Raw genomic sequence first — 14599 nt, forward strand, 5'->3', positions numbered from 1 at the left:
TGGAGGGGCGGGAGACCTTGGGGGCCCTACAGTACTCCCACAGGACCCGGGTCTACCGCTTGGGGTTCCCAGTCCCTTCCCTGTCTGAGGACCGGGTGACAAATGCCAAATGTGAGTCTTGGTCCCAGTCCTCCAAGTACAGTGATTTTTAAAATCCACATTAAAGTAAAGCCCAGCCTTCTCGATATCCCCGGGACAGGGATATTAATGCGCACTTCTTAGGTGAGGGAAACTGAGGCTGGCGGGTAGGTTAGGATGCTTAACACGCAGAAGCCACAAGGTAAAGTTTGTTCAAAACTAAGGTCCCTCTTGCCCTCTCTATTCTGTTCAATGAGTCATCCCGTTTGGAGGTGTTTTGGAGACCATCGTAAGCCCTGATCTGTGGTAGGGGCTGGGGATGCCACCCGAGCGAGGAAGCACGCTGTCTGAAGGCTGGGGACCAGCAGCACTGGGCTGTGGGTCTGGGGCCCTCTGGTTGCCAGCTGGTTGCTGTCACTGAGATTGCTGCCCAGGCATCCTTTTCTGTAAGGTCCACAGGCTTCCTGCAAGGAGTTAATAAACTGACCTGGGGATGTGCATAAAACAGGGCCTGGAACACAGTAAGCCTTCAGCCAGTATTAGTCATTGTTACAGGAGGGAAGGCAGACACTGAACCCAAAGCTTTGGGAAAGACGGGGGGCGGGGGGCACAGGGGTAATAGTAACAGGCAGGAAGGTGGATGTTAGGGAAAATAGTACAGCAAGACGGATGAGAAAGGTGGGGAGAGTTGGCCGAGAAGAGCAAAAGTTAAGTGTTTGGGGAAGATTTTCGCAAAAGGGACCAGCGTGTTGAAATCCAAGGGGAACACGGCTCAGTAGAAGGATGGAGAGACAGCTGAGCAGGCTGGGAGAGGCCAGAGAGGGCAAAGTGACTTGGACAGTCTGGCAGGTGCAAGCTCAGGACCCTGGTGACCTCGTGGAACACTTCCATCTTTATCCAGATTGCTTGGCTTAGTGGGTATTTTTATCAAACCTTGGCAAAGTATAAGCAGAGGAGTGATGTGACTGGGTAAAGCTTTTGCCCAGCAAATGATTGAAGCCTAGAGTTTGATTCCCAGCATTCCCGGGAAGAAGAAAGAGAAGTGGGAGGGGAGAGAGAGAGAAGGCAGTGGAGGAGGAGGAGGAAAGGGGAAGGGGAGGGTTATTGTGGGTGTGGGTGCAAGTGGACTGGAGACATCAGAAGTGGGTCCAGGAAGTATATACCGCCCTACCCAGGGATCAAAAGCAGACACTCAAGCAGCTAGGTGCACATTGGCATTTTACTGCAACACTGTTCACAGTAACCAATTGGTGGAATCGACCTAAGCGTCCATCAGTAGCTGAGAACGAATTTTTGGTACAAACCATGATGTGAGTGAACCTTCAAGGCACTATGCTAAAAGAAATAAGCCAGACAAAAAAGGACAAATCGTGTATGAGTTCACTTACGTGAAACACTGAGACTAGGCAAATTCATAGCCAAAAAATGCAGGCTGGAGGGTACACACAGAAAAGCTGGAGGGAGTGGGACGGAGAGTTATTGCATAATAAATACTGCTTTACTTTGGGGAGGATGCAAAGGTTCTGGAAGTAGTGGTGATGGTTGCACGTGCGGAATGTAATTATGGCCACTGAACTGCACAATGAAAAGTGGCTAAAATGGCAAATTTTATGTCATATACATTCATTGAGACATTAAAAATTAATGTAGTATACCAAAAGACAGAGTTGTGCATTTTATCATTTATCATTGTAGTTATACAGACTAGTGAGCGTTATTTTGACATATTCATATGTGCATATACACCATACTTCGGTCATCCAATCCCATTACCTCCCTTTTCCTCCCCCTCTCCCTCTGATCCCCTTCCTCTTTCCTAATAGTCTTCCTTCCACTTTCATGTGTTGTCTCTTCTTTCCTCCTGCTTCCCTCATATGAGAGAAACCATGTGATACTTGATTTTCTGAGTCTGACTTATTTTACTTAACCCAGAAGAAGACATCCATTTAAGTGCAAACGACACCATGTTGTTCTGTACAGCTGAACAATATTGCATTGTGATGTATTGGTCGCCTTTTCACTGCTGGGACTTATTACTCCGCATACACAACTAAAAGGAAGAGGGATTTACTTTTGCTCACAGTTTCAGAGGATTCAGTCCATGGTTGGCTGGCTCTAAGGCAGGAACATCCATCATGATGGCATATAGAGGGGCAAAGGCGCTCATGGTGGCAGGGAAGCATAGTAAATGAAGGAAGAACACGGTGGAGAAATGCACACCCTGAAGGTGCACCCTCAAAGACTTCCTTCCATCTGGACCTCACCTCTGACCAGTGTTCATCTCTCCTCGAATCTCTTAATATCGTTGAGTTGACAATGAAGCTTAACTGTCACAGTGTATAGATACCGTGTTTTCTTTATTCATTCATCTGTTGGACATCTAGCTTAGCTTTTGTGAATTAGGCTGCAATAAACATGGGTGTACAGGTGTCTCCATAGCACGGCTATTTTAATGACTTAAGAAATATATCGAGGAATGGCATAGCTAGATCCGATGGTTGCTCTCTTTTTAGTTTTTTGAGGAACTTCCATATCGATTCCCATAGCGACTATACTAATTAATTCCCCTCCAACACTGTAAAAGTGTTCCCTTTCCTCCACATCCTCTACAGCACTGATTGTTGTCTGTATTCTTGACGATAGCCATGCTGACTGGGGTGAGATGGCTGAAGATGTGGAGCTTTCTTTCATATACTCATTGGCCACTTGTATGTCTTCTTTCAAAAAGTGTCTATGAATTGTGCCTTTTCAGTGGGTGAGTTGGATAGCATGTTAAATGTATCTCCACAAAGCTGATTTTTAATAATCCAACAGCAACAAAGTGAACCTGCAGAGAAGGTCATAAGAGGATGCCATTGGGAGGGTGTAGCTGTGCTCTGGGTTGGAGCACTGCAGACCCAGGGACTAAAGGGAGGAGTGGCCGAGCAGGACAGATGTTTAGGAGGGTGGGTGGACTGCACCGTGTGACCAGGAGGTTGTGGGACATGTGAGAGCCTGAAGGAAGGCTCCCTGGGCTCTCTCTGCATTGCCCCTTAGCACTTTGCTGTTAAATTGGAAGATTTTAATGTCCTAATCGGGTCCCTTGAAGACTTTTTAGTTTTGTGAGAAAACTGAATACTTTCATCTCTTCAGCTTCCCACACCACCGAGTGGTGTCCCACACTAATGGAAACAATACCCCCTGCCCCATTCCCTTACTCAAAATATTATGGAATCAAAGATCTAAATTCTAGGGCCCTATAAAAACTTACAGGAAGCAGGGCACAACGGCACATGATTGTAATCCTAGCTACTCCAGAGGCTGAGGCAGGAGGATCTTGAGTTTAAGCCCAGCCCACTGAAACTTGTCTCAAAATAAAATGCAAAATAAAATAAAATGGCTGGGGATGTAATTCAGTAGTCACATATTTACATGGCATGTACAAGACCGTGAGTTCAATCCTCTGTATGGAAGAAATGAACAAAACCACCCTTAGAGAATGGGAAAGTGGGACAAGAGAGCAGAGGCTTCACAGAGAAGGGACCATGTAGACTCAGTCTGAGGTATGGAAGAGGAAGGATCTTTTCCCCCCATGGCAGTTTTTCCCTTAAGTTACTGAAATAAAAAAGCAGTTGTAGCCACTCAATTATTTTCAGCACAGTTATAGGGACTGGATCCAGTCTGATGAAGAGTGAGTCAAACAATAAAAATATTCCCAAAATGTTACTACGACAACCCTTTGAGATAGGTGCTAACCATTAAATGACATGATTTATGGCTCCTTGCTAGATGAAGGGGCCCCTTTAAAAATTTTATCCAGAATTCCAAGGCAGCAACAGTAAAGCCTTGAAGCACTGCTGGATTCTATCTGTGCACAGGGCCTTGCACGACTGGCCGAATGACATGAAGCCCTGCTCCAGAGGCAGGACAGAAGAAATAAAAGTAGGCAGAAAGAGAACAAGGAAATTCTATCCAAAGCATTGTACTTTGATGAAGATAGCAACTTCCGCTACCCAAAGTCACCCAAGGCAACCCCATCAACATCCCCTTGGTTAAATGTAGGCTGCTTTCTTTCCAGACCCATCTCACCCAACACGCCTCAGGAATACTCAAAGTCTTTGAACTGCCATACTCGGCACAGTAAGGAGCAAGAAGCTGATTCTAGGATAAAGCAACAGGTTGAGAACATTTAAAGAATGCTCAAATTACCCATCTTTAAAAAATGGGTTCATACCTGTAATATGGGCCAGTACCTTTCTGCGGGGGAGGGGGATACTTTTCCTGGCTTTTCCACCCCTCAGGAGAAGCCAGAATGTTCCCCATTCCAGGAAATAATGTGCCCCTCTCTCTTGCATACCCACAATGTACTTCCTTGAGTGTGTACCTTTTAATTTCTGGCTAATAAAACCCTCTCATGCTTCTTTTGACCCGTCCCCCAAATTCTTTTCCTGTGACAGGAGGTGGTGAACCTGACAACGTTCTATGAGTGGATGGATTAGTTTCCTTCTCTCAGCTTCAGGACCCTCCTCAGAACCTGTCCACGACAGTACTAAGAAACAGAGCTCAAGCCCGCACAGAGCAGCCGGTTCTCTTGCACACCACTCAGGGATGGATGCGAAAGCACAAGAATTCTCTTCTGAATGGTGCACCTTCGGGCAGTCTTGCTCCCTCTTGTTAGCATTCGAGATGTAGCCTGGGATCCCCAGCATTCATTTGGTTGCGGCAGTCACCCTTACAGCACCTCGTAATTAGCCCTTTTGCTCCGGACTCTTTGTTTTCCAGTCCTGGGGACTGAACCCAGGGCCTTTGCATGGACCTACATCCCCAATCCTCTTTTTATTTTTAATTTTGAGTCAGAGTCTTGCCAGGTCATTACATTGACTAGAATGCTGGCCGGGTGTGGTGGCGCACACCTGTAATCCCAGCACTCCGAAGCTGAGGCAGGAGGATCACTGTGAGTTCCAGACCAGCCTGGGCTACATACACAGTGAGTTCCAGGTCAGTCTCAACTACACAGTGAGACCCTGTCTCAAAAAAACAACAAAAACAAAAAATCAAAACATAGACTAGAATGGTGGGATTATCAGCATATGCTGCTGCCCTTGGTTCTTTCTATTCTTTTCAAAAATAAATTTTAATTTTTAGTAGTACATGTTTGTGGTACATAATGACTACATTTATCGTGACAAGTTGGCACATGTACGTAACACATCTTCATTCTTTTTTGTCCCCTACCTCTCCTCTCCCTCTATCCCTGCTCCTTCCAACTCTTGGTTTTCTTCCCATTTGCAAAAGCTGTATCCCCATTTTTTTCTCCAGTTCTTTTTTAAAATCCCATTTTCCTCTTATTCCTCCCTCTCTCTCTCTCCATCTCTTATCTCCCCTCCCACTTGAAAAAAATCTCCTTGTTTTCTATTATCTTTTATTTTGCTTTTTATATTCTGAGTTTTTCAGTTAAGGGAAAGCATGCCATATTTAAGCTTGCATGTCTGATTTATTTCACTTAATATTATGGTCTGAGGGCACATCCATTTATGTAGGAATGACCCAAGCTTATCCTACTCTGTGGCAGAATAGTATTTCACTGTGTATAAACACACACACCCTTATTTTTCTTTTAGACCCTCTGTCCCATCTTCCAGCTCCAAGTTCCTTCTCTGTTTTCCTTTTTCCTTGAGGTCCTGGGTACATTGCTCTGCACAAATCTCATCCTATTTTGGGAGATGTTTGCACCCAACTTTGGTTCTGTGTCCTTTCACCTGGGCAGTCAAGGTAGGACTTTTGGCTTCCAACAAAGATGAGCAAGAGCAGCTGTTCTGAAAAGATGTACCCACCATTCGAGAGCCCCAAAGAAACCAACGTTTAGCTCAGGAGGAGGCTGCATGTTGTCCAGAGCTAAAAGACTTACTTTTTGGAGAGCAATGCATGGGGGTGGGTGTTTATAGAACCTGCATGGCAGAGCCACAGATATAGGAAAGATTCTGCTGGGTGAAGACTGCAGAGGTTGGGATGCACTAGAACATTATGGGGAATGTGAGGCCCAAAGCTTACTGAAGGCAGCTTTAAGAGTACATGGGCAGGGCCCAGGGATTTAGCTCAGTGGTTCTGCCACCTGCCTCACAAGCAGAAGGACCAGAGTTCAATCCCCATGGGCAGGGGCTCACTGAAGTCTGTGCCTGGCCCAGCCAAGCTCTTGTGCAATAGTGGCTCCTGGTGGTCAGATAGCCGTACCAGAGATCTTGGGTCCAGGCCCAGCTCTGCCACTGAGACAGCTACCCAAGAGGAATCTCATCTCCCTGCCTCTCTCTCTTTTTAAATATGTAAAGTGAAAAGTCTATTTTGGCTCTAAAAGCCCATAACTTACTTGAAAGAGAAGTAGGCTTCAGAAAATTGGGCTACATCTTTACTGATCTTTGATGTTAAGTTTTCTTAAGTATGTAGCTTTCACTACTTTTTGTATTTGCTGTCTGTTTAGATGTGAATGGTACTGTCCTTTTTTGGAAAACTTCTTGAGGTTCATGGATCACAATGAATGGCTGGGTTCTGACTCAGGGGACTTTTCAGTGTGGAAATTTGCAGGTATTCAGAGTGGTAAAACCTGTTCCCACAGGACAGCAGAGATGGCCCTCTCTCCCTTCCCTTCTGGCCAAGGCTGGAAGGTTCTGGGTTCCCAGGGAAGCCCTGAGGCAACTGCTGGTGACTTTCTGCCTTCTTCAGCAGGCCTGGGCTCTGCCTAGAGACAAGGGACACTTTGCCTCCAAAGATTGCTCTTCTCCTCTCCTCCCTCCCACTAGGGAACTGGGCCCTCTTCCTACCCAGGTCTCTGCCACAAACAAAAACCTTACTGATGGAAGGATGCTCATAGCACGCTGGAAAGCAGCAGCTCTGGTTCTAGGCACCAGGCTTGCCCTGAAGGCCAACAGAGCATAGGGCACTGGCTGATGAGGTGGGCTCTGTGGCCAGTGCACCTCTGCCAGCACTGGTACTTGTGCTGTGGGTTGTGGCAGACGACAGTGCCAAAAGAGCTGGTCAGAGTGGACGCTTCATATGTGGGTAGCCATGGTGATAATCACGTTGTAAACATGGCATACTATTATTGATTGAGCATAACATGGTATGTGGCTTTGGAAATTCCCTTTGGAAATGTCTCTGTGATAAAATGACCCTTGGCCTTCTTCGGCAACGATGGGTGAGCCACAGGTTCCGTTAGAGGACAGCATGTGTCTCTGGTGGGACGCTGGGATGGCTTTCTCCACCACAAGCTGCCTCTTCCTGGCAGCTGGCTGGGACACCATCTCCAACCTAGCTTCTGAATACGCCCTTCCCACCCCTCCTCTGGCCTGTCAGCCTCCTCAGGCCTGGCTCACTCCTCACCCTCTTCTTCTGCCCAGAAGCGTCCCTGTCCCCCGGCCCTCTGTGACACAGATCAGGTTTTAGGAGTTGGCTTTCCTCTGGGTCTGACAGCTAGGTCTGTCTTACACAATATATATATTTAACCTTTTAAATTTGTTTTATTGTAGTGAAACCCATGTAACAAAGAATTTGCCATTTTAACCAGTTTTAGTGCATGGTGCACTGGCATTAAGAACACTGCCATTGCCACGTGGCCATCACACCATCCCGAGCAGAACCCTTTGCAAAGTGAATTTTGCAAAACTCAAGCTCTGCACCCATCAAACAACTTTCCATTCCCCTTCTCCTAGCCCCTGCAAACCCCCACTCTGCTTTTTACTTCTATATATCTGCTGACTCACGTTAAGTGGAATCGGACAGTATTGTCCTTTTCTGACTGGTTTACTTCCCTTTGCATATTGTCCTCCAGATACAGCCACGCTGTAACACGTGAAGGAATTTCCTTCTTTTCGACAGATGAATGATGTTCATATTATCTGTGATATTCACAGTATGTAGTGTGGCCCATGTTCGTCCTTCTAGTGACTTTGCTTCTCCTGGAAGGAAAAAAGAAAAGGGTATCCTGGGTCGGGGATTTAGCTCAGTGGTTCTGCTGCCTGCCTTGCAAGCACAAGGGCCAGAGTTCGATCCCTGGTACAAAAAAAGAAAAAAGAAAAGAAAGAAAGGGTATCCTTGTAATTTGCCTGCCAGTCAGTTTCCTCTTGGTGAACTGCAGTTAAAAAAACAAAAAAAGCCCTGAGCAAAACTCTGGGAAGGGTGAGGGAGAGGCAGGGAAGGCCAGGCTGTGGCATAGGCAGGTGGCCGTGGAGGGAAAAGCCTGGGTTTCAGGCAGGTCCCTGGAAGGGCACAAGAACTGCCGACAGTAACTTCTATAGGTGGGGATCTCAGTTTCTGTTTTAGGAATGAATTTTTAAAATTAATATATCTATATCTGTGTGTGTGTGTGTGTGTGTGTGTGTGTGTGTGTGTGTAATTAGCCATCGTACCATTATAAGTACACATTTCAGTGGCATTAAGTACCATCATGTTGTCAGGCAACCATCATCACCAACCATCTCCAGAGCTCTTTATCTTCCAAAACTGAAACTCTGCATCCATTCAGCACTAACTCCCGGACTCCCTACCCCAGTCCTGACAGCCACCATTCTGCTTTGTGTCTCTGTGAATTTGATTATTCTCAGGACCTAGAATAGTGAGAGCAGGTGGTATTTGTCATTCTGTGACTTATTTCACCCAGCATAATGTCTTTAAAATGCGTGCATATTGTACCACGTATCAGAATCTTCTTTTCCTCCTCTTTCTGCTCCCCCTGCTTTCTCCTTCTTTTCAGTACTGGGTGTTGAAACCAGGGCCTTCACGCTGAGCTACGTCCCCAGTCCTTTCATATTTTATTATTTTGAGACAGGGTCTCACTAAATTGCTAAATTGCCCAAGCCGGGCTCCACCTTATGGTCCTGCCGCCTCAGCCTCCCAGAGGGCTGGCCTCATAGGTGGACACCACCATGCCCAGCCCAGATCTCCTTCCATTTTAAGGCTGAAAACTAGTCCGTGGTCTGTATGTGCCACAGTTTGATTATCCCTTTATCCTTCAATGGTCAGTTGGTCTGCTTCTATATTCTGGTCATGTGAATAATGTTGTTTTGAAACTGTACCAAAACAATTAAAAATTTGTAAATGATCATTCTCAAGGGAAAACTGAAAGTTACCAAAAGGAAAGTGAATCAAAGTCCCCCAAAGGGAATTCAGAATCGACAGGATTGAGTTCTGCTTAAGGATACAGAACAGAAAGCCCCAAACTTTCTCAGTTTCTGGTGTTCTTCATGTCTCAATAATTCTCCACTGTGCCTCCAGGCAAACAAGCAAACACCCCACAGCAATGAACTGAGCTCTTAACATGTATTAAATATAGTAGCTAAATCCCAACAACTTAGAAATATTTATTCTAATAATTAAAGAGCACTTTGAAAACAATTTTGCACCTAAATTGAAAATACTTTTACCTTACTCTTAAATAATCACAGTTACTTACTAATGAGGAGTGTGTTCCTGTTGGACACCACTGTCTTCTCTAACCTTGAAATCAGAGTAAGCACCACCACCTTGATTTCCTGTTTCATGTTGACTTTTGCTTAATCCTTGCTTTTTATCACAGTGACCACTGAAACCCAGATTTCTGAGGCTGTGACTTCATCGAGAAAAGAGCTGTACAATCTAATGTGAAACTAGGAACTACTTTGAACTAGCACTTTGCCTGGTAATGAGGAGATATCAAGAATTGCTGCATTATTTCACGTTGTGCAAACATTCCAAGGCAACCTGTGAGTTTCTTCCAGTGTTCTGGGCATTTGGGAAATTGGAAACCCAGATAATTCAAATGCAATCAAGACCTTACTTTATCCAAGATTCTGCATGAGCTATTCCCTGGGCTGACTCTCCAACTGACCAATTTAATTTTTTACCACCCTAGCTCCCCTCCATTCCGGACTGCCATGGTCTGGATATGGTTAAAGTGTGTGCTCCAAAGTTTTATATGTTAGAAGGTTAATCCTCAAGAAGAGGTGATTGAACCTTAAAGAAGTGGAGCCTAATGCAAACTGATTAAGTCATAGCCCTCAAAAGGAATTAATATAGTCCTCATGAAACCCTGCTTAGTAGCTGTGCTAACTTTCTGTTACTTTACAAACACATGAGATAAATCAATTTAGAAAGAAGAAAGGGTTTCGGCTCACAGTTCTAGAGGCTTCGGTCAATGACCAACTGGCCCATTGCTTTGGGCCTCCAGGGGCACAAAACGTCATGGTGGGAACATGCAACAGAGGAAGCCCATTCACCTCGTGGTGGCCACGAAGAAAACAGAGAGTGGGTCTCAGAATATCCATCAAGGCCACAACCCCAGTGACCTAAATTTTGCCACTAGGCCTCACCTATTAAATGTTTCCACTACCTCCCAGTAGTACCATGGGCTGTGAACCAAAATTTTAAGACCTGGGCTTGAGGGTGGATGTGCCAGATGCAAAGTATAGCAGTTCTCTTGAGAGGGCTGCTACAAAATCCTTTCCTCCTCCCCGTGCCTCACATGAGTTCCCACTGATGTGCACTCCCACCACAGTGCCACCAACTACGACAGGGCCTGTGCCATGCAGTCTCCAAAACTTATTATGTTATTACCTTATCTTCAATCTGTCTTGCACTTTGATAAGTGTTTAAAACAAACAAAAATACTCCGTTAAGCACTGAATTCCACAGATCTTGCTCTATGAAGTATCCATTTTGTTGCCTACCAAGTTCCAGAGTTTCCTTTCCTTGCTCGCTTTTTTTTTTTGTTTGGTTGGTTGGGGTTTTTTTGTTTGTTTTTGTTTTTTGAGACAGGGTCCCACTATGTAGTTGAGACTGACCTGTCTCACTCACTATGTAGCGCAGGCTGGTCTCGAACTCACAGTGATCCTCCTGCCTCAGCCTCCTGAGTGCTGGGATTACAGGCTTGCGCCACCATGCCCGGCCTCTTGCTAGCTTTTGACATGGTCGCCTATGTAGCTCAGGCTATCCTTGAACTTGCCACCCTGTGTGCCAGCCTCCTGGGTGCTAGGTTACAGTTGTGCACCATACCCAGCTCTCCTTATACCTTCTAAGAGTTACTCAGTAGAAATTCTCCCTTTCCTCAGACTAATGGGATTTTTTTTTTTTTTACTCATGAGTTTATTGGTACATTTTAGGTATACAATACAGTTACATTCATTATTGGGATCTTGTACCTTTACATGACAGGTCTTGGTTCTCATTTTTTCCCCTTGTCCCTGCCCTCCCTTCACCCCCCTCCCCTCCCCCTTTACAGACACTTCGTTTCCATTTTTTCATTTTCTCATATTTTTTTCTTTTCCCCCATTAGCTTTCCCCTACCCTTCCCACTTTCCCCACATCTTTAGCCCTTTTCTTCCTTTTTCACATTGTCAATTATCTCACTAGGATCTTATGTGCTATTATAGTTTATTCACACAAGAGAAAGTATTCGGCATTTACATATGTGTGACTTATTTATTTCATTTACGAGTATATCCTCAGTATGTATACATTTTCCTATGAATGATCAGACTAATGGGATTTTAAAAAAAAATTATCCTCTTATCAAGGTCTAATTTTATTGTTTGATAGAGAACATGGTCTGTATAATATTGAGTTTCTGGAATTTATTGAGGTCTCCTTGTGACCTACAATTTTCAGGTTTTTTGTTGTTGTTGTTCTTGTTGTTCTTGTTTTTTTGTAGGTACTGGGGATCAAACTCAGGGCCTTGCACTTTCAAGGCAGGCAGCAGCACCATGAACTAAATCCCTGGCCCTTGAAATTGTCAGTTTTAATGACTCTTCCATTTGGTTAAAAAATGTATTCTCTGTTTGAGGATAAAAAATTCTCTTATAACCTACTGATTTGAAAGCAGTTATTCAAATTTTCTTTTATCTTAAACATTTCTAAGGATTAACGATGTCTGCCCAGTTGACACAATTATTTTGAAATGCAATATCTGATATTTCAATATGTAAATTGAGTATAGCCTTTGCTACATTTTGCTATGCAAAGAATCTGGCCATGAACTCGATCACCTAATGTTTCTGAGTAGTACAGCCAATAACAATGGTCATCAATATATTACGTATTTATTGAGGACATAGCCTGTCCTGTGGTACATTAAGTAATGGTTAACTTGACTGGGAACGGCCAGCTGAACTGAGTCAGTGTGGTTGTGTGCATGGAAGACCCCCCTCCAAGGATTACCGAGGAAATAGCATAAAAGGAGACTGGGAAGGGAAGATTGCACGTAGCTGATATCTCAGGAGCTTGTCATGGCTGGTTTTCCTGATACAAACTTGGCTGTCCTCACTGGAGGAGCTCAGGTCCTTGCTGTCACCAGGGATGGCTGCTGTTCTCTTCCAGGGGAGCTCTGGTCTTTGCCTTTGTTTTGAGCATCACTTCCTGGCTCCTGTGCAGATCCCTTAGCCTTCCGGCACAGATCCTTCTCTTGCTGGCATAGACTTTCTAGCTTCTACCACTGGCCCTTGGGCCTTTTGGATGCAGATCCTCGATATAGATTGGTGTGAGCCATTGCCGTGGTCTCTAGGCCTTCAGCTGGACTTGTGGGGGGCACTGCTGTGGGATTCAGGCCCTTGGCTGGATTCTTCAGGTCTCCAGCGTGTGGACCGATCTCTTGTACTCCTCTGCATTTGACTTTTCAGGTGAATATTATAAAATAATGCTATAAATTATGTGTGCTGTGTTAAATCTATTCCCTTGCAAACCCCGAGTACCATATAGCCCTTGTAGCATTATGTAGCAAGATTTGTGCACTATTCCTAAGTGAATCCGAAAGTACATCTTAAAAATTAAGGTATGTCCCAAATTACAAAATGTAGCATGTGATGGCACATGCCTGCAATCCCAGGACTCGCGAGGCTGAGACAAGGAGGATCGCCACAAGTTTGAGTCCAGCCGAAGGTAGTGAGTTCAAGGCCAGCCTGAACTGCACAGCAAGACTAGAATTCAGACATAGTCATGTCATTGCTCAGAAGTTCTCTCCTTTTTCTAGGACCTTCCTTTTCATTCCTTCCTCTCCCTCATTTAATGTTACTGTGACACGATATAACTTTTAAAAATAAATTTTTGGAATTATAATCTAAATGCTCTTTTCTTGGATAGGTGGCAAATTGTTATTCTCCAACACTTTAAGGTGTTGGAGAATTTATTTTTATTTATACTTTACTTTGTATTACTGGGGATCGAACCCAGAGCCTTGGCACTAAGCTGTATCTCCAGGCCATTTTAATTGTTTTGAGACAAGTGTCTCACTAAGTTGCTAAATAGCCCATTCTGGACTCAAACTTGTGATCCTCCTCCCTCAGCCTCCCAGAGTGCTAGGACTATAGTCATGCACCACCACACCAAGCACATTTCTTTATTTTCTGAAGACTAGATGAGAACACTTTTGAGGGAACGGGATATGCAGGAGAGGAAAGAAGCCAGTATTTTAGCTCAGGAAGGAGGTGGAAGCAGGAAAAAGTCCGGGGCAGACATTTCTCAGGGAAATTAGTTCCACTGGAGCTGTGGGAAGATGCTGAGAAACAGGAAGTTGCTGTGTACACATCTGTGAGAGATAGGTGGGTGAGGACAGTGTAGGCTTGGTGGAGTGGCTATTTTATTCTGTATTGAACAGGGGTACATTTTCTACTCTTCTCAATTTTTCTCACTGAAGGAAAAAAAGTGGACAAACTTTTTTTTTAAAACTGTAAGGAGTCCATGATAATCTCACTTGGATTATACTAAATATTTCATCGAATTATCACGTGGTCTTGTAACATCTCATTTTATCTTGGGCTCTTGGTTAAATGTTTTATTTTGAATTTATTAGGTGTGTCGTACCCTCGATAACACTGTGAAGCCTTTGTAGGTAAGTAGGTATACTGTGATACTTTTGTGAGTCTATTAAAGCCATGATTACATAAAGCCATGCATGTAGCGTTTTGTTGACTTCAAATGGGGAGAAGCCAGAGGTGGGCTTTGCTTTCCTAGCCCACAGGCAGTGCTCTTCCCTGGGATTCAAAGTGCCTCCCTTTGAATTAATGCCATCAATCTTCTTGCAAACATCACATAAACTGCGTTGATCTCAGTTCGTGCCACAATGAAATATTCATCACGACAGAGATTAGAACTTGCATCAGAGAAAGGAATTCCATACCTCACCTCTCTAGAAAGTGATTGTATTAACAAGCTCTCATCCAGATGAAGTAACACAGGATGAAACTCTTGTATATGCTAGTGTTTTAATTTTCACTCTAAAAGTCTACGATAAACACAGTTTAACATGTCTTACTATGGGCTCTGACTGAGCTTATCCTTTTCATCTTTTCCAGAACTTGAATTTAACCTTGTTAAAACTAAAATGGCTAATAAATAAACAAGCATTTAACTGGTGGAGATGAACTGGCTGGCTTGTAGTTTGGATATTTCCCTTGGCTAATCCATCATTGTCCAAGGGACAGTTCAAAGCTTACAGACTCAAAAATCTGCATCCTGAGGTTTCTGGACAGCTTTCCAATAGTCAACCTAGTAACTTAGCTCAAGGCTTGGGTCTATGTATTCATAC

Source organism: Fukomys damarensis, unplaced genomic scaffold (genome assembly GCF_012274545.1).
Source record: "Fukomys damarensis isolate Sample0158 unplaced genomic scaffold, DMR_v1.0_HiC HiC_scaffold_24, whole genome shotgun sequence".
Taxonomy (NCBI): Eukaryota; Metazoa; Chordata; class Mammalia; order Rodentia; family Bathyergidae; genus Fukomys; species Fukomys damarensis.